General features: G+C 33.5%; 1 protein-coding gene across 3 annotated transcripts in view; it reads left to right on the forward strand.

Moving 5' to 3' along the window:
* The window catches only part of LOC148945224 (uncharacterized), a 275,072-nt gene that overhangs the window by 165,655 nt on the left and 84,484 nt on the right, over positions 1-24,933 (forward strand). The window contains exon 1 of one of the 3 annotated variants that reach the window (XM_089098747.1): positions 18,162-18,207. The exons of the other annotated variants lie outside the window; for them this stretch is intronic. The gene's annotated coding sequence lies outside the window, so the exon portion shown is untranslated. Of the gene's footprint in view, positions 1-18,161; positions 18,208-24,933 lie in introns of those variants that run through there. 3 annotated transcript variants of the gene reach the window in all.

The raw sequence follows: 24,933 nt of genomic DNA on the forward strand, positions 1-24,933 counted from the left end.
CCGAGGGTTATGGGGGAGTGTCCTCCTCAAAAACATATTTTCTATCAGGAAATCAACTACACTGAACAAAATGGTTATCTCAAAGTTTTGATTGGATGTGTTCGGGGGAATGATGGGCTTGGGGGGCTTGTTGCCCGCCAATCACTTTTGACTATTGAAAAGGGCACTAGCCCTTTGAATTTCCAATCGAATGAGCATTTTTTGAAGTTTCTACGACAACGCTTTCTATAGAAACCTTATATGCCCTCAAAGCATAACTTAAAACCCTTGCCCCGAGAGTTGTGGGGGAGTGTCCTCCTAAAAACCATATTTTCTATCTGGAAATCAACTACGCTGAACAAAATGGCTATCTCAAAATTTTTATTAGATGTCTTTGGGTGAATGATGGGCGGGGGGGGGGCAGTTGCCCTCCAATCACTTTTGACTATTAAAAAGGGCACTAGCCCTTTGAGTTTCCAATTGAAATGGCCTTTTTTGAAGTTGCTACGACAACGGCTTCTACAAAAACCTTATTTGCTCCCAGGGCATAACTTAAAACCCTTGCCCCGAGGGTTATGGGGGAGTGTCCTCCTCAAAAAGATATTTTCTATTTGGAAATCAACTACGCTGAACAAAATATCTATCTCAAAATTTTGATTGGATGTGTTTGGGGGAAGGATGGGCGTGGCGGGGGAGGGGGTTTAGTTGCCCTCCAATCACTTTCGACTATTAAAAAGGGCACTAGACATTCCAATTTCCAATCGAATGAGCCCTTTTCGAAGTTTCTACGACAACTCCTTCGATACGAAGTGCCCGGGTATGGAGAAGAAGAAAGAATACATTGTGCCCACGTCGTTCTTTACTTAGGCAGCGCTATGGCGCTGCCTATGATTAGCAATCTGTAACTCGGTAGAAGTTAGAGATAAAAATTCGATTTTTTTTTTATATGAAAATTGTAAAACGGAGAAGAAATATTTTTTCTGGAAAAAGATTTAAATCTTCTTTTTTTTGGTCTAGAAAATAGTACAAAAAAGAGAAAGGGCGAAACTGTCTTAACTCCAAGAGTAATATTCTTAGGCGTTATGTAATGTCTGACCTCCTTACAACATAGAATTACCTGTTCCAATTCCTCTATATAGAGATTTTATATCTCTTCTGAATTCCCAGTGAGAACGCTGGTCTCAAATTGTAAAGTTTTGATTTCTTTTCTTTCTGTAAAATTTTCTATTTTAATGTAGTTTCCGAAAATTCTAAAAAAAAAATGAAACTTCAAAAAACGGAATTTGATACCAATAGATATATCAAAAGAATCGGATTGTTATGCTGATTTTAAATATATTACTTTAATTAAGTTTAGTCTTACCGATTAAAGGCTACGAAACTCCCCCTAAAAGCGGGAAAGGGGAAACACCCCCTAAAAGTATTAGAATCTTAATCAAAATCATACCATCAGATTTAGTATATCAGAAAACTCTACTGTTGTGGTTTCAAGCTCCTATCTTCAGAAATATGGAATTTTGTTGTTTTTTTTGCCAGAAGAAAGATGACGGGTGTGTGTTTATTTGTTTTTTTGTTGTTTTTTTTTCTCAGAGGTGATCGCATCGACCCAGTGGTCCTAGAATATTGTGAGAGGGCTCATTCGAGCGGAAATTAAAAGTTCTAGTGCCCCTTTTAAGTCACCAAAAAGATTCGAGGGCAATCTGGTCCCTCCTACGAGTAGTATGCATCGTATGGATTTGCTTAAACATATAGGAAATACTTTTGCTTAGACATATAGGAAATACTTTTGCTTAGACATATAGGAAATACTTTTGCTTAGACAAGGGATGAGATTGTATAATGCAATCAGACTGGTTTAGACAGAGGTTTCTAAGCCAAAACTTTTGATTGTCATATTACGTATTCAAAACGTTTATTGTACCTTCTGTAAAAAATACTGTTTTCAGTCACAAGGGTAAGAAAATCAGGTTTTCGTATAAATAATGTTTTTTACTTAAGATACATCCAAGCTGCACATTTTTCTGACTCAAAAATAGTCAAACAGTAATAAGCTCTAGGATGAAGGTACCTTGCATCATGTCTAGAATTGATTGATATATGGCTTATATCATTTTGCGTAAAAGCTAACTCTATTTGCAAAAAGGGTATAGCATTTGCGAATTTGACTTTATGAACGATATTAAATTTTGATTGAATAATAGGGATGTGAGTGATCCTAATTAGCGATTGGATCGTATGAAGGTGGAGAAAAAGGGTTAAACTGATTAGCAGTTAAGGTAACCCCGAAGGGCATGTTAACTCTGGCAATTTGTTATAAATTTGGAACAACATCAATATATGAAAATGATTAACGATGATAGAATGACCTTTTGACTTGACCTAGCTTTACTTCTTCGATGTGTTCTGTATAATACACAAGTGGCGTTTGAACAGTGTTGTCAATGTAAAATAGGGTCTAAGGTTATAGTATACTAATATGTTGATACTAAGAGAAATGTAGATGCCAAGAAAAGAATTTTAATAAGGAAATTCAGATCAATCCATAGAAATTCTTGCAAATCAAGTAGAGAGGTGCATATGAGTATGAACCGTCAAGGATCATAAGCACCAACGACCCTAAGTACCAGGGAACTCAACCCACAAAGGTCCCCCATCACAGAACTCCCAGGGATTCCCCTCCCCCCAACTTTTTGGCCCCCCTCATTTTTTTATACTTTTTTAAAGTTTTTTTTTTTTTTTTTTTTTTGATATATTTTTTCAACTTTTTTTTACATCTCAGAATGACCTGTAACATACTTAAAACATAAAAAAATCACATTTAATATTTTCCAAATTCAAAATGAGAATAATATAGAAATGTTAGTTGTGACTTTTACTATTAGAAAAATATTGTTTGTAGTAGCTTTTTTTTTGAAATTTTTTTTTTTTTGAATTTCGAAATTATTCAACTTTATTTTTCTTACGTATCTTAAAATGAAATAAAATATGCTTACGGCTCTAACAATTGTACTCAATGCTTCCTCAGAGACACGATGCGGCCTTACCAACGGTACTCTTTGGCCGTATGTTGACACTACCTAGTTTGTTGCATGTATTAAATCAGTACTTTCTATGCAATAGAACGTTAAACAGACAACTAATATCAATAAAAAAGTCAAGATGAAGCATTTTAAGAAAGTGTGCACGACACAACCTATTTCGCTACATGTATTAAACCAGTATTTTTTATGAAATGGAACAATAAACGGACAACTAGTATCTATAAAAAAGTCAGGATGGAATATTTTAAGAAGGTGAGGGCACATAACAGTACTGTTGTGTTATTGAACGTTGACAACGAGAAGTATTTAAACTATGAATCAAGTACAAGTAGTAGCACTATTGGAAATGTATGCGTGCATAGTCATGACAGTAAAGAATTAAATTTCTTTGGAGTACCAAAAAAACTCAACTCTTATGATGGTGGATATGCGAGAGTGAGATATCCATAGATGATCGCACTCAAAGAGAATGCCAACCTAAAAATAATAGTTGATGAAGAGGGGCATCTTCTTGCTAGTGCGTGTGGTAACATGCTACCTCTTGTTACACCCCATCGTCAGCTTTCGGGTATTAGCATTCAACGGAAGATCAAAAGAAGACAGGCATACTCTTCTACTAATATCATAAACCATATCTTGTCAACGTGCCAGAACTGTTACCTCTGTAAAAATAGTATGATAAAATACAGTGAAATTGCCGGAGAAATAAAAAGGACATTAGCAGAAATTATCACTAAGGAATATAAAGATGAATCGATGAAAAACAAAATGCCAGCAAACGACACAACCATTGATCAAACAATCAATGAACCAAATAATAGCAAAGATGAAATGCATATTGAATATATGGATGATCCCCAGTAGAAATGTGTTCACATGTTAGTGTTATTGTAGCATTGAGTGCTGGCAATGAGAAATATTTGAACTATGAAACAAGTACAAGTGGTAGCACTGTTGGAAACGAATGCGGGACTTGTCATAAAAGTAAGGAATTAAATTTCTTTGGAGTACCAAAAAATTCAATCATACAAATGGTGGATATACGAAAGCATCATTTCCAGAGAAGTTAGTACTCAAAGAGAATGCCAACATAAAAATAATAGTTGATGAAGAGGGGTATCTTCTTGCTAGTGCTATAGGTAACATACTACCTATTGATAGAACCTATCGTCATCTTTTAGGTATTAGCATTAAAATGAAAGCAAAGGGGAAAAGAAAGGCCTACTCTTCTACTAATATCATAAACCATATCTTGTCTACTTTCCGAAACTGTTACCTTTGTAAAAATATTGTTGTAATAGACAGTGAAATTGCCGGAAAAATAAAAAAGGGCATTGGTAGAAAATATCACTAAGGAATATAAAGATGAATCGATGAAAAAAAGTGTCAGCAAACGTTACTACCATTGATCAAACAGTTAATGAATCAAATAACACCAAAGACGAAACGTATATTGAATCTGTCAGTGAAACAATAGTAAATATTGTGTATGACTCAAAATGGAATAATGAGTATTCTACTGATTACGAACTAAGAGAAGGCAATAGCTAAAATATCAAGAGAGAACATGTTGAACTATCTAATGGAACAGATTCAAAATGTCCAAAGTTGCTCACTAATATTAATAATGTATCATAATGTATTTTTTTTAGTAATATTCTAAATGTCATTATTTAATTAAAAATATGCTATGCATTATATTGCTATGCGTTCATTATTTTTAAATTATGCTAGCATATCAAACGATTAGAATGTCTATTAAAGCATCGGAGATGTAGGAAAGGGATTTTGCATACATCTAATGTCAGACACATGGGAAAACATTGACAAAATCTAAGTATCAGAGTGAATAAATTTTTTCTATCAACATCTTTTGTCAGATACATCGGATAAAATTGACTAAATCTAAGTATCAGATTAAATAAATTCTTTATTACCATGTTTTCTCGGAAAAGTTGGATAACATTCTCAAAATCAATATATTAGACTGAATAAATTCTTTATCAACTTTCCTTTGTCTGATACATCAGATAACGTTCACAAAATCTGTGTATTAGAATGAATAAATTCCTTATAAGTATCCTTTGTCGGCTACGTCGGATGAACTTGAGAAAATCTGAGCATCAGAATGAGTAATTTCTTTCTATCAACATCTTTTGTCAGATACATCGGATAAAATTGACTAAATCTAAGTATCAGATTGAATAAATTCTATATTAACATCGTTTGTCGGATATGTCGGATAACATTGTCAAAATATATGTATTAGAGTGGATAAATTCTTTATCAACTTTTCTTTGTCTGATACATCAAATAACATTCACAAAATATGTGTATTAGAATGAATAAATTCCTTATTATCATCCTTTGTCGTTTACGTCGGATAAAATTGACAAAATCTAAGTATCAGAGTGGATAAGTGCCTTATCAACATCATTGGTCGGATATATCGGATAAAATAGACAAAATATAAGTATCAGAGTGATTAAATTCTATATCGACATCCCTGTCTCGGATACATGGGATATTATTGACAAATCTAAATATCAGAGTGAATAAATTTTTTTCTCTATCAACATCTTTTATCAAGTACAATGAATATAATTGACAAAAATCTAAATATTTGAGTAAATAAATGCTTTATCAGCATCCTTTGTCGGTTACGTTGGATAAAATTGACAAAATCTAAGTATCAGAGTGAATAAATGCGTTATCAACATCATTGATCGGATATATCGGATAAAATAGACAAAATCTAAGTATCAGAGTGAATAAATTCATTATCAACATCCTTTGTTGGATATGTCGGATAAAATTGACAAAATCTAAGTATCAGTGGAATAAATTTTTTTCTATAAACATCTTTTATCACATACAACGAATATAATTGACAAAAATCTAAATATTTGAGTGAATAAATGCTTTATCAGCATCCTTTGTCGGTTAGATACATCGGATAAAATTGACAAAATCTAAGTATCAGAGTGAATAAATGTCTTATCAACATCATTTGTCGGATATATCGGATAAAATAGACAAAATCTAAGCATCAGAGTGATATTTTGGATAAAATTGAGAAAATCTAAGTGTCCGAGTGAATAAATGCTTTATCAACATCCTTTGTCGGTTAGATACATCGGATAAAATTGACAAAATCTAAGTATCAGATTGAATAAATGTCTTATCAACATCATTTGTCCGATATCTCGGATAAAATAGACAAAATCTAAGCATCAGAGTGAATAAATCCATTATCAACATCATTTGTAGGATATGTCGGATAAAATTGACATGTTGGATAAAATTGACAAAATCTAAGTGTCAGAGTGAATAATTTTTTTTATCAATATGTTTTGTCAGATACATCGAATATAATTGACAAAATCTTAGTGTTAGAGTGAATAATTTTTTTTATCAACATCCTCTGTCGATACATCGGATAAAATTGACAAAATCTAAGTATCAGACTGAATAAATGCTTTATCAACATCATTTGTCTGATATGTCGGGCAAAATTGACAAAATCTAAGTATCAGAGTGAATAAATTCATTATCAACATCCTCTGTCAGATACATCGGATAAAATTGACAAAATCTAAGTATCAGAGTGAATGAATGCCTTATCAGCATCATTTGTCGGATATATCGGATAAAATAGACAAAATTTAAGTATCAGAGTGAATAAATTCATTATCAACATCCTTTGTCGGATATGTCGGATAAAATTGACAAAATCTAAGTATCAGAGTGATTAAAATTCTATATCGACATCCCTTTCTCGGATACATGGGATAAAATTGACAAAATGTTAGTATCGGAGTGAATAAATTTTTTTTATCAACACCTTTTATCAGATACAACGAATATAATTGACAAAATCTAAATATCAGAGTGAATAAATGCTTTATCAGCATCCATTGTCGGATATGTCGGATAAAATCGACAAAATCTAAAAGTCAGGGTGAATAAATGCTTTATCAGCATCTTTTGTCGGTTCTGTCGGATAAAATTGACAAAATCTAAGTGTTAGAGTGAATATTTTTTTTTATTAACATCTGCTCTCGGATACATCGGATAAAATCGACAAAATCTTAGTATCAGATTGAATAAATGTTTTATCAACATCATTTGTCGGATATGACGGATAAAATTGACACAATCTAAGTACCAGGGTGAATAAATGCTTTATCAACATCATTTGTCGAAAATGACAGATAAAATCGACAAAATCTAAGTATCAGAGTAATTAAATTCTATATCAACATCCCTTTCTCGGATACATGGGATAAAATTGATAAAATCTAAGTATCAGAGTGCATAAATGTTTTATCAACATCACCTAAATAAATGCATTATCAACATCATTTGTCGGGTATATCCGATAAAATTGACAAAATCTAAGTATCAGATTGATTAAATTCTATATCAACAACCCTTTCTCGAATACATGGGTTATAATTGACAAAATCTAAGTGTCAGAGTCAATTAATTTTTTTTATCAACATCTATTGTCAGATACATCGAATATAATTGACAAAATCTAGGTATCAGAGTGAATAAATGCTTTTTCAGTATCCTTTGTCGAATATATCGGATAAAATTGACAAAATATAAGTACCAGAGTGAATAAATGCCTTATCAGCATCATTTGTCGGATATATCGGATAGCATAGACAAAATCTAAGTATCAGAGTGAATAAATTCATTATCAAAATCCTTTGTCGGATATGTCGGATAAAATTGACAAAATCTAAGTATCAGAGTGATTAAAATTGTATATTAACATCCTCTTATGAGATAAATGGAGTATAGTTGACAAAATCTAAATATCGGAGTGAATAATTCTTTTTCTATCAACATCTTTTATCAGATACAACGAATATAATTGACAAAATTTAAATATCAGAGTGAATAAATTCTTTATCAGCATCCTTTGTCGGATATGTTGGATAAAATCGACAAAATCTAAATGTCAGGGTGAATAAATGCTTTATCAGCATCTTTTGTCGGTTCTGTCGGATAAAATTGACAAATCGAAGTGTCAGAGTGAATAAATTTTCTTGCATCCACATATTTTATCAGATACAACGAATATAATCGACAAAAATTAAATATCAGAGAGAATAAATTCTTTATCAGCATCCGTTTTCGGATATGTTAGATAAAATCGACAAAATCTAAAAGGCAGGCTGAATAAATGCTTTATCAGCATCCTTTGTCGGTTCTGTCGGATAAAATTGACAAAATCTAAGTGTCAGAGTGAATAAATTTTTTTCTATCAACATCTTTTATCAGATACAACGAATATAATTGACAAAATCTAAATATCAGAGTGAATAAATGCTTTATCAGCATCCGTTGTCGGATATGTTGGATAAAATCGACAAAATCTAAATGTCAGGCTGAATAAATGCTTTATCAGCATCTTTTGTCGGTTCTGTCGGATAAAATTGACAAAATCTAAGTGTTAGAGTGAATATTTTTTTTTATCAACATCTTTTCTCGGATACATCGGATAAAATCGACAAAATCTTAGTATCAGATTGAATAAATGCATTATCAACATCCTTTGTCTGATACGTCAGATAAAATTGACAAAATCTAAGTATCGGAGTGATTAAATTCTATATCAACATCCCTTTCTCGGATACATGGGATAAAATTGACAAAATCTAAGTATCAGAGTGAATAAATGCTTTATTAACATCCTCTAAATGCATTATCAACATCATTTGTCGGGTATATCAGATAAAATTGACAAAATCTAAGTATCAGATTGATTAAATTCTATATCAACAACCCTTTCTTGAATACATGGGATAAAATTGACAAAATCTAAGGGTCAGAGTCAATAAATTTTTTTTTATCAACATCTATTGTCAGATACATCGAATATAATTGACAAAATCTAGGTATCAGAGTGAATAAATGCTTTTTTAGTATCCTTTATCGAATATATCGGATAAAATTGACAAAATCTAAGTACCAGAGTGAATAAATGTGTTATCAACATTATTTGTCGGTTATGTCAGATAAAATTGCCATGTCGGATAAAATTGACAAAATCTAAGGTTCAGAGTGAATAATTTTTTTTTATCAACATCTTTTGTCAGATAAATCGAATATAATTGACAAAATCTAAGTGTTAGAGTGAATAATTTTTTTTATCAACATCCTCAGTCAGATACGTCGGATAAAACTGACAAAATCTTAGTATCAGACTGAATAAATGCTTTATCAGCATCATTTGTCGAATATGTCGGACAAAATTGACAAAATCTAAGTATCAGAGTGAATAAATTAATTATCAACATCCTTTGTCAGATATGTCAGATAAAATTGACAAAATATAAGTATCAGAGTGATTAAATTCTATATCAACATCCCTTTCTCGGATACATGGAATAAAATTGACAAAATCTAAGTATCAGAGTGAATAAATGCTTTATCAACATCCTTTAAATGTATCATCAACATCCTATGTCAGATACATTGGATAAAATTGACAAAATACAGTATCAACATTCAAGTTAGATCAGTTATAGATGGTAGTACACCCGCTAAGAAACATAGTCATGGAGATGGAGATATGCAAGAAGTTGGGATTCATTTAAGTTCACCTTATAGTGGCACACCACTATTGTCAATTTTGTCCGACATATCCGACAAATGATGTTGATAAAGCATTTATTCAGTCTGATACTTCGATTTTGTCAATTTTATCCGATGTATCTGACAGAGGATGTTGATAAAAAAAAATTATTCACTCTAACACTTAGATTTTGTCAATTATATTCGATTTATCTGACAAAAGATGTTGATAAAAAAAATGATTCACTCTGAACCTTAAATTTTGTCAATTTTATCCGACATGTCAATTTTATCTGACATAACCGACAAATGATGTTGATAATGCATTTATTCACTCTGGTACTTAGATTTTGTCAATTTTATCCGATATGTTCGACAAAGGATGCTGAAAAAGCATTTATTCACTCTGATACTTAGATTTTTTTCAATTTTATCTGATGTATCTGACAGAGGAAGTTGATAAAAAAAATTCACTCTAACACTTAGATTATGTCAATTTTATCCGACATAACCGACAAAGGATGTTGATAGAGCATTTATTCACTCTGACACTTAGATTTTCTCAATTTTATCCAACATATCCGACAAAGGATGCTAATAAAGCATTTATTCACTCAAATATTTAGATTTTTGTCAATTAAATTCTTTGTATCTGATAAAAGATGTATATAGAAACAAAATTTATTCACTCTGATATTTAGATTTTTCAATAATATCCTATGTATCCGAGAAAGGGATGTCGATATAGAATTTAATCAATCTGTTACTTAGATTTTGTCAATTTTATCCGACATATCCGAAAAAGGATGTTGATAATGAATTTATTCAGTCTGATACTTAGATTTTGTCTATTTTATCCGATATATCCGATCAGTGATGTATCCTATGTATCCGAAAAAGGGATGTCGATATAGAATTTAATCACTCTGATACTTAGATTTTGTCAATTTTATCCGACATATCCAACAAAGGATGTTGATAATGAATTTATTCACTCTGATACTTAGATTTTGTCTATTTTATCCGATAAATCCCATCAATGATATTGATGACGCATTTATTCACTCTGATACTTAAATTTTGTCAATTTTATCCAACGTAACCGACAAAGGATGCTGATAAAGCATTTATTTACTCAAATATTTAGATTTTTGTCAATTATATTCATTGTACCTAATAAAAGATGTTGATAGAGACACAAATTTATTCACTCTGATATTTAGATTTGTCAATAATATCCCATGTATCCGAGACAGGGATGTCGATATAGAATTTAATCACTCTGATACTTAGATTTTGTCTATTTTATCCGATATATCCGACCAATGATGTTGATAAAGTATTTATTCAATCTGATACTTAGATTTTCTCAATTTTATCCGACGTAATTGACAAAGGATGATGATAAGGAATTTATTCATTCTAATAGACAGATTTTATGAATGTTATCTGATGCATCAGACAAAGGAAATTTGATAAAGAATTTATCCACTCTAATACATAGATTTTGACAATGTTATCCAACGTTTCCGAGAAAGCATGTTAATAAAGAATTTATTCAATCTGATACTTAAGATTTAGTTAATTTTATCCGATGTATCTGGCAAAAGATGTTGATAGAAAAAATTTATTCCCTTTGATACTTAGATTTTGTCAATGTTTTCCCATGTGTCTGACAATAGATGTATGCAAAATCCCTTTCTTACATCTCCAATGTTTCAATAGAAATTCTAAACGTTTGATATGCTAGCATAATCTAAAAATAATGAACACATAACAATGTAATTCATAGTATATTTTTGAGGGAATAATGTCATGTAAAATATTAATAAAAAAAATATATTATGATACATTATTAATATCATTAAACAACATTGAACATTTTGAATCTATTCCATAAAATAGTTCATCTTGTTCTCTCTTGATATTGTAGCTATTGTCTTCTCTTAGTTCGTAATCAGCAGAATAATCATTATTCTATTTTGAGTCATACACAATATTTACTGGTGTGTCACCGACAGGTTCAATATACGTTTCGTCTTTGGTATTATTTGATTCATTAACTGTTTGATCAATGGCACTAAAGTTTGCTGGCAGTTTGTTTTTCATTGATTCATCTTTATATTCCCTACTGATATTTTCTACCAATACCCTTTTTACTTTTCCGGCAATTTTACTGTCTATTACATCATTATTTTTACACAGGTAACAGTTTCGGCACCTAGACAAGATATGGTTTATGATATTAATAGAAGATTAGGCCTTTCTTTTCCCCTTTGCTTTCATTTGAATGCTAATACCTAAAAGATGACAATAGGTTCTATTAATAGGTAGCATGTTACCTATAGCACTAGCAAGAAGATACCCCTCTTCATCAACTGTTATTTTTATGTTGGCATTCTCTTTGAGTACTAACTTCTCTGGAAATGATACTTTCGCATATCCACCATTTGTATAATTGAATTGTTTTGATACTCCAAAGAAATTTAATTCCTTAGTGTCATGACAACGCACGCATACGTTTCCGATAGTGCTACCACTTGTACTTGTTTCATAGTTCAAATACTTCTCCTTGTCAGCATTCAATGCTACAATAACACTAACATGTGAACACATTTCTACTGGGGGTCATCCATATATTCAATATGCATTTCATCTTTGCTATTATTTGGTTCATTGATTTTTTGATCAATGTTTGTGATGTTTGCTGGCACTTTGTTTTTCATTGATTCATTTTTATATTCCTTACTGATATTTTCCGCAAATACCCTTTTTATTTTTCTGGCAATTTCACTGTCTATTATCACACTATTTTTACAGAGGTAACAGTTCTGGCACGTAGACAACTTATGATTTATGATATTAGTGGGAGAGTATGCCTGTCTTCTTTTGATCTTCCGTTGAATGCTATTACCCGAAAACTGACGATGGGCTGGAACAAGAGGTAGCATTTTACCATACGCACTAGCAAGAAGATTCCCCTCTTCATAAACTATTATTTTTATGTTGGCATTCTTTTTGAGTGCGATCATCTATGGATATCTCACTCTCACATATCCACCATCATAAGAGTTGGGTTTTTTTGGTACTCTAAAGAAATTAAATTCCTTACTTTCATGACAATGCACACGTATATTTCCAATAGTGCTACCACTTGTGCTTGTTTAATAGTTCAAATACTTCTCCTTGTCGGCATTCAATGCTACAATACCATTATCATGTGAACACACTTTCTTAACAAGCTTCATCTTCACTTTTTTATAGATATTAGTTATGCGTTTATCGTTCCACTGTGTAAAAAATACTGAATTAATATATGCAATAAACTAGGTAGTGTCGATAACCGGCCATAGAGTACCAGTGGGAAAGCATCATCGAGTCTCTGAACAAGCATAGAGTACAATTGTTAGAGCGGTAAGCATATTTTATGTCATTTTAAGATACGTAATAAAAAATAAAGTTGAATAATTTCGAAGTTCAAAAAAAATTTTGTTCAAAAAAAAAGTTCTACTACAAACAATATTTTTCTAATAGTAAAAGTCACGACTAACATTTCTATATCATTCTCATTTTGAATTTGGAAAATATTAAATGTGATTTTTTATGTTTAAAGTATGTTACATATCATTCTGAGATGTAAAAAAAAGTTGAAAAATATATCATGTAAAAAAAAAAACTTCAAAAAAAGTATAAAAAATGAGGGGGCCAAAAAGTTGGGGGGAGGGGACTCCCTTGGAGTTCTGGGATAGGAGACCTGTGGGGGTTGAGGTCCCTGGTGGTTAGGGTCATTGGTGCTTATGATACTTGACGGTTCGTACTCATAAATACCTCACTGATTGATGTGTAAGGATTTCTATGGGTTCTTTTGAATATTCTTATGAAAATCATGTTTTTGCCAAATACATCTTTATTAGTATCAACTTTTTAATGCGGTATAACGTTAGAATATATTTTAAAATAGTAGAACTACTAAAATGTCTCACGAATATTATAAATAATGTAGCTAAGAAGCGAAACTAGACAAAGTCGCAATGTCACTCGATTATCATTAACTCTTTTCATAGATTGATGTTATTCCAAATTTATAACAAATTGCCTGAGTTAACATGCCCTTCGGGGTTACCTTAACTGCTAATCAGTTTAACCCTTTTTCTCCACCTTCTTACGATCCGATCACTAATTAGGATCACTCACATCCCTATTATTCAATCAAAAATTAATATCGTTCATAACGTCAAATTCGCAAATGCTATACCCTTTTTGCAAATAGAGTTAGCTTTTACGCAAAATGATATAAGCCATATGCCAATCAATTCTAGACATGATGCAAGGTACCTTCAACCTAGAGCTTATTACTGTTTTACTATTTTTGAGTCAGAAACAAGCGCGGCTTGAATGTATCTGTAGTAAAAAACCTTTTTTATACGATAACCTGATTTATCCGTATGATTGAAAACAGTATTTCTTAAAGGAGGTGCAATAAACCTTTTGAATACGTAATGTGAAAATCAAAAGTTTTGGCTTAGAAACCTGTGTCTAAACCAGTCTGATTGCATTATACAATCTCATCCCTTGTCTAAGCAAAAGTATTTCCTATATGTCTAAACAAAAGTATTTCCTATATGTCTAAGCAAAAGTATTTACTATATTTCTAAGCAAATCCATACGATGCATACTACTCCTACGCCCCTTTTTTCCCAAAGTCATCCGATCAAAATATTAAGATAGGCATTTTTCTCATCATAGTTGAAAGGCCCAATAACTATGCCTTTGGACATACCATGATCCATAGCCCCAGGGGAAAGGTTTTTAAGTCACAAAATCTCCCCTTTTTTACACATAGTATTTGTTATTGTCAATTGTGGGGGGGGGGGCGAATATTTTGCTGGGGGTCTCCACGGTGGAATTTTCTATGGGGAGGGAAGTTTTCAGCGGTGAACTTGTAAGTGGAAATTATACACTGGGGGAATTTGCCAGAATTCCTATACAAGATCATAGCCAGCGCAATCGCCCTACCTAAATAAAGAACGATGTTGGCACAATGTATTATTATTTTTTTTCCATACCAGGGCACCTTGTATCGAAGGAGTTGTCGTAGAAACTTCGAAAAGGGCTCATTCGATTGCGAATTAAAGTGGCTCGTGCCTTTTTTAATAGTCGAAAGTGATTGGAGGGCAACCCCCCCCCCACGCCCTTCATTACCCCAAACATCCAATCAAAATTTTGAGATAGCCATTTTGTTCAGCGTAGTTGATTTTCAGATATAACTTGTTTTTGAGGAGGACACTCCCCCACTGCCCCCAGGGCAAGGGTTGTAAGTTATGCCCTGGGGGTATATAACGTTTTTATAGAAGGCGTTGTCGTAGAAATTTCAAAAAAGGCTCATTCGATTGGAAATTCAAAGGGCTAGTGCCCTTTTTAATAGTCGAAAGTGATTGGAAGGTAACTAACCCCCCTCTCATGCTCACCTTTTCCCCAAATACATCCAATCAAAATATTGAGATAGCAATTTTGTTCAACGTAGTTTTAAGTTCTGGAAATCAGGTCTTTGAGGAGGACACCGCCCCCCCCACAGCCCTCAGGGCAAGGGTTTTAAGTTATGCTCTGGGGGCATATAAGGTTTTCATAGAACGCGTTGTCGTCGAAACTTCAAAAAGGGCTAATTCGATTGGAAATTGAAATGGCCAGTGCCCTTTTTAATAGTCGAAAGTGATTGGAAGGCAACTAACACCCCTTCCACGCCCACCATTTCCCCAAACACATCCAATCAAAATTTTGAGATCGCCATTTTGTTCGACGAAGTTCAAATTTCAGGATATTATACCTTTGAGCAGGACACTCCCCCCACAGTCTTCAGGGCAAGGGTTATAAGTTATGCCCTGGGGGCATATAAGGTTCTTATGAAATCTTTGTCGTAGAAACTTGAAAAAAGGCTCATTCGATTGGAAATTCAAAGGGCTTGTGCCCTTTTTAATAGTCGAAAGTGATTTGAGGGCAACTAACCCCCCTCTCACGCCCACCTTTACCCCAAACACATCCAATCAAAATTTTTAGATAGCCATTTTGTTCAACGTAGCTGAAAGTTTTGGAAATTAGGTCTTTAAGGATGACAACCCCTCCCCACCACAGCCCTCAGGGCAAGGGTTGTAAGTTATGCCCTGGGGGCATATAAGGTTTTTATTGAAAGTGTTGTCGTAGAAACTTCAAAAGGGCTCACTCAATTGGAAATTGAAAGGGCTAGTGCCTTTTTTAATAGTTTGAAAGTGATTGGATAGCGACTAACGCCCCTCTCACGTTCACAATTATCCTAAACTCATCCAATCAAAAGTTTGAGATACCTTTGTTGTTCAACGTAGTTGAAAACTCTGTAAATTAGGTATTTTAGGATAATAATCCCCTCAGAGCCCTCAGTGCAAGGATTGTAAGTTATGCCCTGGGGACATATAAGGTTTATATAGAAAGTTGTTGTAGAAATTTCAAACAGGGATCATTTGATTGGAAATTGAAATTGCCCTTTTTAATAATCGAAAGTGAGTGGAGAGTAATTAACCCCTGCTCAGGCCCACCATTTCACCAAAAAAATTCAATCAAAGTTTAGAGATAGCCATTTTGTTCAACGTAGTCAAAAGTCTGGAAATTATATATTTAAGGATGACAAACCCCCCAGAGTCCCCAGGGCAAAGGTTGTAAGTTATGCCCTGGGGGCATATAAGGTTTTTATAGATATAGTTGTCGTAAAACTTCGAAAGGGCCTCATTCGATGGGAAATTGAGAGGGCTAGTGCCCTTTTTAATTGTCGAAAGTGATTAGAGGGTAACTAACCCCCTCTCATGCCCACCATTCCCCCAAACACATCCAATCAAAATTTTCAGATAGCCATTTTGTTCAACGTAGTAGAAAGTTCTGGAAATTAGATCTTTGTGAATTATACCCCCCCCCAGCCCACAGGGCAAGGATTATAAGTTATGCCCTTGGGGGCATATAAGGTTTTTATTGAAATTGTTGTCTTAGAAACTTCAAAGGGGCTCATTTGACTGGAAATTGAAAGGGCTAGTGCCATTTTTAATGGTTGAAAGTGATTGGAGAGCGACTAATGCTCCTCTCACGGCCACCATTTCCACAAACACAACCAATCAAAATTTTGAGATAGCCATTTTGTTTAACGTAGTTGAAAGTTCTGGAAATTAGAAAGTTCTTGAAAGTTCTAAGAGGATGGCAACCACCCTAATAGCCCTTAGGGTAAAGGTGGTAATGTATGCCCTGGGGGCATATAAAGTGTTTATAGAAAGCTTTGTCGTTTCAAAAAGGGCTCACTCGATTGGAAATCGAAAGGCCTAGTGCCCTTTTTAATAGACGAAAGTGATGGGAAAGCTTGAAATTTTCATGGTAAAGATTGATGTGGGCATAATGTATTATTTTTGTTGTTATTATTGCTTAGACCAGGGCACCTTCCATTGAAGGAATTGTCGTGGGAATTTCGAAAAGGGCTCATCCGATTGAAAATACAAAGGGTTGAAGGCCTTTTTAATAGTCGAAAGGGATTGAAGGGCAACTAATCCCCCTCCCACGCCCAACCTCGCATTTGCCCATTATTTTTTAAAACTAAATGTTGCCTTTAGATTAAATCAAAATGCACTGTGTTAATGCTAATTCTCAATAAGGCATCTCAGCAGTATCCCAAGAACGACTGAGGGTATTATGTTCAAACTTTCGGGGCTACTTCTGCTATTAAAATTTAACCAAATTAAAATAGCGTAAGTGTATCCAAGCTATCAAAGAAAGTAAACAGATTTTTTTTGTGAATGGTATCAAGTTTTCTATTTCAGGTCAACTAGAGGAGGTATGAAACTAAATTAAACACTACTATTTGTGTCCAGATTTTTAAAAGGGTGTATGTTGTTAAAAATTGCTGAAAAATTTTCTCCAGCATACAAATAGCAGGCCAAACTATAAATTCTTAAAAATAATTAAAAGATTTAAAGTATTATTTTCTTTTTCCCTGAAAAGACTATGTCACTATAAAACGAACAGAAATTAATTAAAAAAAACTTTTTCCACCAAATAAGTTTTTAAAAGAAAAGTAAACAAATCAATTAAACAAAAAATGAGCAAAAATAGAATCAATTAATCTACCAAGCGTGAAACTACCACAAATCGGCATTGATAAATAAATGAAACCCTAAACGAACAGAAATTACAATAAATAACCGAGTCAATATCAAAACGAGCAGAAATTAACATAAGTTGGGCCCGAAACCCCTATGCCTTCCCTAGGTCATAACAAAATTTGCACTTCACTGAAAAAAATGCAAATGAATGTGCATTGTCAGTTTAATGTATATAGCCTATACTGATATTTAGTAATCAAAATGTTAATATTATTTGATTTATTAAAGTTATAAAACTAAAAACATTTATAGACCTTGACATCAAAAAAGAAGGAAAAAACCAACTAATTATATGTTATCAGCGTTTTATTGAATGCTAATTGACTAAGTGCTGTAAAATTCTAGTCAGTTACTTTGTTGTATGATTCTATTGTTTGGAGGATGAAGATAAAAATTATTTCAAAATAATTGGATGCAAAAACTTAATGGTAACACGGTAAATGGTACTGTTGCACTATAACTAAACCACTAGTATAAACTGTACAAGGAAACCAGCCAGGGAGATCCGTCAAACAGGTATTTGCTATCTAAATTGATTGCAAAGCCTGATTTCCGATTGAGTTTACAATATTTAAACGATTATTTTTCGGGGTTTAGGGGGGGGGGAGGTACCTAGGTTAGGTTATGTTACGTATTTTATATATTCTATGCTTTACCCCTCACCCCACTAGTGTGCAAATGTATAGCCCAAATTTGTTTCTAAAATGATATATTTTCATTTTATTTCATTAGCATTAACAAAACCTGACTTCTTTCGTGTATAGCGGTGGTTTAGTTATAATGCACCAGTACCAAAAAAAATATCTATCAGATCTATGGTAAAGTCTCATAGTTCTTCAAAAACACTTTTCATTCGAATTAAACGGCCCTTGTGTTTGAGGAGTCTTTCACAAAGAATTGTGACAAAAAGTCAGGCCTTAGCATAAGAACGAGTTTTAAGGAAGGGGCAGCCCTCCTCATATACGGAACAATATGCGGAAAAAAATATAAATCTTTTTACTTTCATAACTTTAATCAATCAAATGATATTAACGTTTTGATTGCTAAATATCAGTAAATATATGTTAAACTGACAATGCACACTCATTTGTATTTTTTTCAGTAAAGCGCAAATTATGTTCTGGTCTTAGTAAGGCATAGCGGTTTTGAGCCCAACTTATATTAATTTCTGCTTGTTTTGAGTTTGACTCGGTTATTTATTGTAATTTCTGTTCGTTTTGGGTTTCATTTATTCATCGATGCTGATTTGTGGTAGTTTCACGATTGGTAGATTATTTAATTTTAATTTTGCTCATTTTTTGTTTTATGGAGTTCTTTACTTTTCTTTGAAAAACTTATGTTGTGGAAATTTTTTTTTTTTATTAATTCTTTATAAATGTCTTACTTTTTCTTTTCCGTCTCAATTTTACGCGTGGAGTTGTTAAGGGTAATTGTCTGGGGTAAATTTTCACTGGGATTGAATTGTCTAGAGGATATTTCCGTGGGGAAGGGGATTTCTCCGTGGAGGTGGGGCCAGATTTCCTGCCATTTCATAAAAACGATCAGAAATTAAATGATAATAAAAAAAAATTCAACAGAAAGTAAGGAGCAACATTAAAACTTAAAACGAACAGAAATTATTACGTGTATGAAGGGGATTGCCCCCTCTTCCGCACCTCGCTCTTTACCCTAAAGTTTTAATTTTGTCCCAATTCTTTAAGAACGACTCCTGAAACACAAGGGTTGTTTCATTAGAAAAGTAGGAACCTGTTTTGAAAGTACTAAAAAACTTTGGCGTAAAAAGCAAGGTGTTGAGGATGGGACAATCCTCTTCATGCACGTAATAATTTCTGTTCGTTTTAAGTTTTGATGTTGCTCCTTACTTTTAGTTGAAAAAACTTGTTTGTTTTTTTTAATTTAGTATGCATAAAGCTTGAACTAGACTGAAGTGATGGCTGCTGCGATCCTGTCACAGGTGGGGCTAGTGGAGAGGTTTTTTCATAATCTTCTCATCAGCACATTTACCAGAAAGGGCTGTCAAATAGATGTATCTTAGAAAATCCCAATTAAACTTTATAAGGAGTACGAGCAACTACCCTAGTTGCATCTGTCTGTGTGTTGAGATAAGAGCAAACCTCTGTGAGAAGAAGAGGAGGCCGTCGCTAAATTCTTGTCATCAGGGCATTTAGCAGAGGAAGTCACTAGTTGTCTCCCAATCTTTAAGATATCTAGGAGTGGCTCTCTTAGTTGTCTTTTTGGGGGGTCCACAACCATACCAACTTTCTTTGGAGGGGGGGGTCCTCAAATTCTTGTCCCAGCAAATTCTGCCATAGAGTGGGCATCTGCCTACAACCCGTCTTCTGCGGGAAGGATAACTACGGTGTATCTAAATTCATGTCATCGGGCCACATGCCTGATGGGTGGTGAGATATCAGCCAAACTTTTTGGGAAGTTAGAGTGAAGGGTTGTCCACTTTAAGTGAGTACGCCATAGAGTGCGTACCAAGTGTGGTGGAAGTGCGGCACGAGGAGGCTTGGCATGGGGGAAGTTTGCTTACATGTGACCTCTAGTGTGCCACGCCCGGTGAGACAGTTTGCGCTTCAAAATATGGTGCACACTAGACAGCGCAGAGTGAGCAACCTTTCGTTAAGAATTAGTGTCCTAGCTATACCTTTTGGGGCTATGGACCCAGCTCAATTTTCGAAAGGGATTGGTCTATAAATTCTTGTCATCTGGAAACTTAGCAAAAAGGGTCATTGGATCTCTACAAAACTTGATAGGAAGTAAAAGATTGTGTCCTAGGTTTACCTTTTTTGGGCATGTACCCTTTCTGACCCCTTTATCGGAAGAGGTCCCTAAATTCTTTGCTTACGAGTTATTGGATGTCAATAGGCTATGATGGTAAGTTAGACTTGTGTGCACTATTTCTATCATTTCGCGGTTCATGCTTGATCCTATCTCTTTTGGTGGATAGTCCCTATAATTCTGTTTTATGGACGAAATCGTCTATCGTATGTTACTAATTTTGGTAGGAAGTAAGAACTAATTTTCACGTTTCCATAATATATTTTGCCTTTTTGGGGTCCAGACGCCTTTTATTGCATTTTGTTTGGATTGAGGTCTCTAAACTATTATTATAAGGAAATCTACAAGTTGGGGTTGTTGGGTCTCAGGAAACCTGATGAGATATAACAGATACAAGTAGAATGCTAATAATGAATTTGGGGCCTTTACGTTCCTTCCTGTGCTATTTGGGGACTTTACGTTCCATGGCAGATTACCAGACAGGTTTTTTCTTTTGTTCACGTGCACGTTTTTGATAAGAATTGCACAATGAAAAAACTGGAGATTGTCAAATCGCGTATTTAGGAATGGTTTTTTAGGGAAAGCTGTCAATCACCCATGTGTTATCCACAGTTCCATTTTTGAAGTCTGTGGAAACAGTTTGACGTGTTTGGGGAGATTACGTTCCTTGGCGTTTGATTGACATTCGCAAAAAGGGGTAATTAGCGATTGGATAATTTTTTAACGTGAAATCTCTGAATAAAATATTTTTGGAGCATGTACTTGACGATGGATAAAAGGGTTAAGGTGATTAGCAATTACGAGCAAGGATCCCCCCACTGGAAGGAGCAACATCAAAACTTAAAAACGGACAGAAAATAGAGGCTGTTTCCAAAACATTTAGGATTCATTAACTTTAGTGTTGCCAGTCAAAAGCTATGAGTTTGAGAAAATTGTCTGATTATCGAAAAAAATGGATAAACACCTTCCAAAAGTCGACAGGAATGGGATTTTCTTGTGGGGGGAATTTTCCATGGAAGAGGTGGAGGGTATTTTCACGTAAAAACAACTTCAACCGTGCCCAACCCCCCGCGATCAGAAATTAAGTTATAAAAAAAAGTTTTTTCAACTGAAAGTAAAAAGCAACATCAAAACTTAAAAACGGACAGAAAATAGAGGCTGTTTCCAACACCTTTAGGATTCATTAACTTTATAGTTGTCAGTCAAAAGCTATGAATATGAGATAATTGCCTTATTATCGAAAAAAATGCATAAACACCCTCCAAAGGTCGAAAGAAATGGAATTGTCTTAGGGAAGAAATTTTCTTTGGAAGAGGTGGAGGGTATTTTTACGTGAAAAAAACTTCAACAGTGCCCAACCCCCCGCGATCAGAAATTAAATTATAAAAAAATTTTTTTCAACTGAAAGTAAGGAGCAACATCAAAACTTAAAAACGGACAGAAAATATAAGAAGAAAAATTCTGAAAATTATGAGCCAAGATATTATATCTTTCATACTAATGCCTTTCCAATAGTTAAATTATATTCTAAATTTCTACCCTTGTAAACCTATGGTCATAATTAACCTTAAAATTATGAAAATGTACATGTGCTGTTTTCTAGGGGAAGAATTTTCCGTATTAATTTTTATTCAGTAGTTTAATTCGATCGTACATTTTCTTTACTTTGCACTTAAAATTGACATAAATATGGAATAACAGTCAAAGTTTCAATGAAGATTTATTTGCCGATATCTTAATTCCATTTTATTTTAATTCCAAATCGAAATGTTTAGAACATCTATTTTACATCTGGTTTTCAGTTTGCTGTTCCCGTAGTTGTAAACCTCGTAGTTGTAAACGTAGTCATTTATTTATCGATGCTGATTTGTGGTTGTTTCATGCTTGGTAGATTATTTGATTTTATTTTTGCTCGTTTTTTGTTTAATGGAGTTCTTTACTTTTCTTTGAAAAACTTACTTTGTGGAAAAAGTTTTTTTTAATTAATTTCTGTTCGTTTTATATTGACATAGTCTTTTCAGGGAAAAAGAAAATAATACTTTAAATCTTTTCTTTTTTTAAGACTTTATAGTTTGGTCTGCTATTTGTATGCTGGAGAAAAATATTCAGCAATTTTTAACAACATACACCATTTTAAAAATCTGGACACAAATGGTACTGTTTAATTTAGTTTCATATCTCCTCTAGTTGACCTTAAATGGAAAAATTGATACCATTCGCAAAAAATCTGCTTACTTTCTTTGATAGCTTGGATACACTTACGCTATTTTGATTTGGTTAAATTTTAAGAGCAGAAGTAGCCCCGATTTTTATTTTGTGAGGAAGAATTGTGACAGTACTAAAATGATTAAAAATAATAAGGCCTGAGGTGCTGATAGCTTAGAAACTGAGTTTGTTTTTAAATATGGTTGTAATGAAGTTAGAGATAAACTACTGAAGATTATGCATATGATGTTTGAAAAAGGAGAAATACCTAGCGATTTTAGGAATACCCTAATTAAACCCCTCAAAAGTTTGAACATAATGCCCTCGGTCGTTCTTGGGATACTGCTAGTAGTAACCTAGTTGCTGATCCGAATTACACATGGAATTGCACATGCCTGAGGCATGGATATGTGTGCAGTTTCACACCTACACACCTTACTAAGGACATTCACCTACTACTACAAAAGGTGCATGAGTTACCAGACAGGTTTCTAAGCCAACATCCATTTTTTTTAAGAATATACGGTAACTTGAATAGTAATTGGATTCAAATATAAGAGGGGATTTTTAGTGTATTAAAAGGTTTATTGGACTTTTCTGTAAAATGGTTAACTGCCAAGCTTTCGACTATTAGCATTCGAGAGTAGGCTTGATGATAGCATATGTGACCAATTACTATCAACTATACAAGGAATATGCTCAGATAAGTAATAGATTTGACGCATACAAGAGACATTGATATAAGGTATTTAAAGGTTTATTGGACTTTTCTGTAAAATGGTCAACAGCCAAGCTTTCGGCTATTAGCATTCGACGCTAGGTTTAATGATAGCATATGGGATAAATAACTCTATTTGCGAAAAAGATATTATACTGGCATAATTCTGCAAATGAATGATCTTGATTGGTGATTGAATAATAGGGGTGAAAATGATCTTAATTGTTGATTGGATTGTATGAAGGTTGTAAAAAAGGGTTAAACTAATTACCAGTTAAGGTACGCCCGAAGGGGTTGTTAACTAATAGGCTATTTATTATAAATTTTGAATAGCATCAATTTATGGAAACGATTAACGATGAGATGACCTTGTGAGTTGACCTACCTTTGCTTCTCCGATGTGTTCTGTATAATATACAACTACCGTTTGAACAGTGTTGTCAATATAAAATATGCTCTAACATTATAGTATACGAAAAAGTTGATACTAATAGAGATGTAGATGCCAAGAAAAGAATGTTAATAAAGAAATTCAGAACAATCCTTAGAAATCCTTGGAAATCAATTAGTGAGGTGATTATGAGTATGAACCATCAAGGACCGTAAGCACCATTGACCCTAAACACCAAGGACCTCAACCTCAGAAGCCTTACCATACCTCCAACCACCAAGGGGCCCCCTCCCCTCCACGTTTTGGCCCCCTCCCCCCATTTTTTTATTTTTTTTATGTTTTTTTTCGATTTTTTTAACATGGTATTTTTTTTCAACCCTCTTTTTTACATCTCTTAGAATGACATGAAACATACTTAAAACAAAAAAATTACATTTAATATTCTCCAAATTCAAAATGAGAATGATGTAGAAATGTTAGTCGTGACTTTAACTATTAGAAAAATAATGTTTGTAGTAGCACTTTTTTTAATTGAATTTTTTTTTCTTCGAAATCATTCAACTTTTTTTTACGTATCTTAAAATTACATGAAATATGCTTACGGCTATTCCAATCGTACTCTAGACGCTTGCTCAGAGACACGATTTGACTTTCCCACTGGTACTCTATGGCCGGTTATCGACATTACCTAGTTAATTGCATGTATTAAATTAGTATTTTTTTACGCAGTGGAACGATAAACACATATTTCAAATCTTTAAAAAAGTGAAGATGAACTATTTTAAAAAAGTGTGTTCACATGATAGTGTTATTGTGACATTGAATGCTGACAAGGAGAGGTATTTGAATTATGAAACAAGTGAAAGTGGTAGCACTATCGGAAATGTATGCATGCATTGTCATGACAGTGAGGAATTAAATTTCTTTGGAGTACCAAAAAAATTCAACTCTTATGATGGTGAATATGCGAGATTGAAATCTCCTGAGATGATTGCACTCAAAGAGAGTGTCAACATAAAAATAATGGTTGATAAAGAGGCACTTCTTCTTGCTAGT

This window comes from Artemia sp. Qi Xiang Cuo, chromosome 13 (assembly GCF_049724085.1).
Source record: "Artemia sp. Qi Xiang Cuo chromosome 13, ASM4972408v1, whole genome shotgun sequence".
In the NCBI taxonomy this organism is placed as follows: Eukaryota; Metazoa; Arthropoda; class Branchiopoda; order Anostraca; family Artemiidae; genus Artemia; species Artemia sp. Qi Xiang Cuo.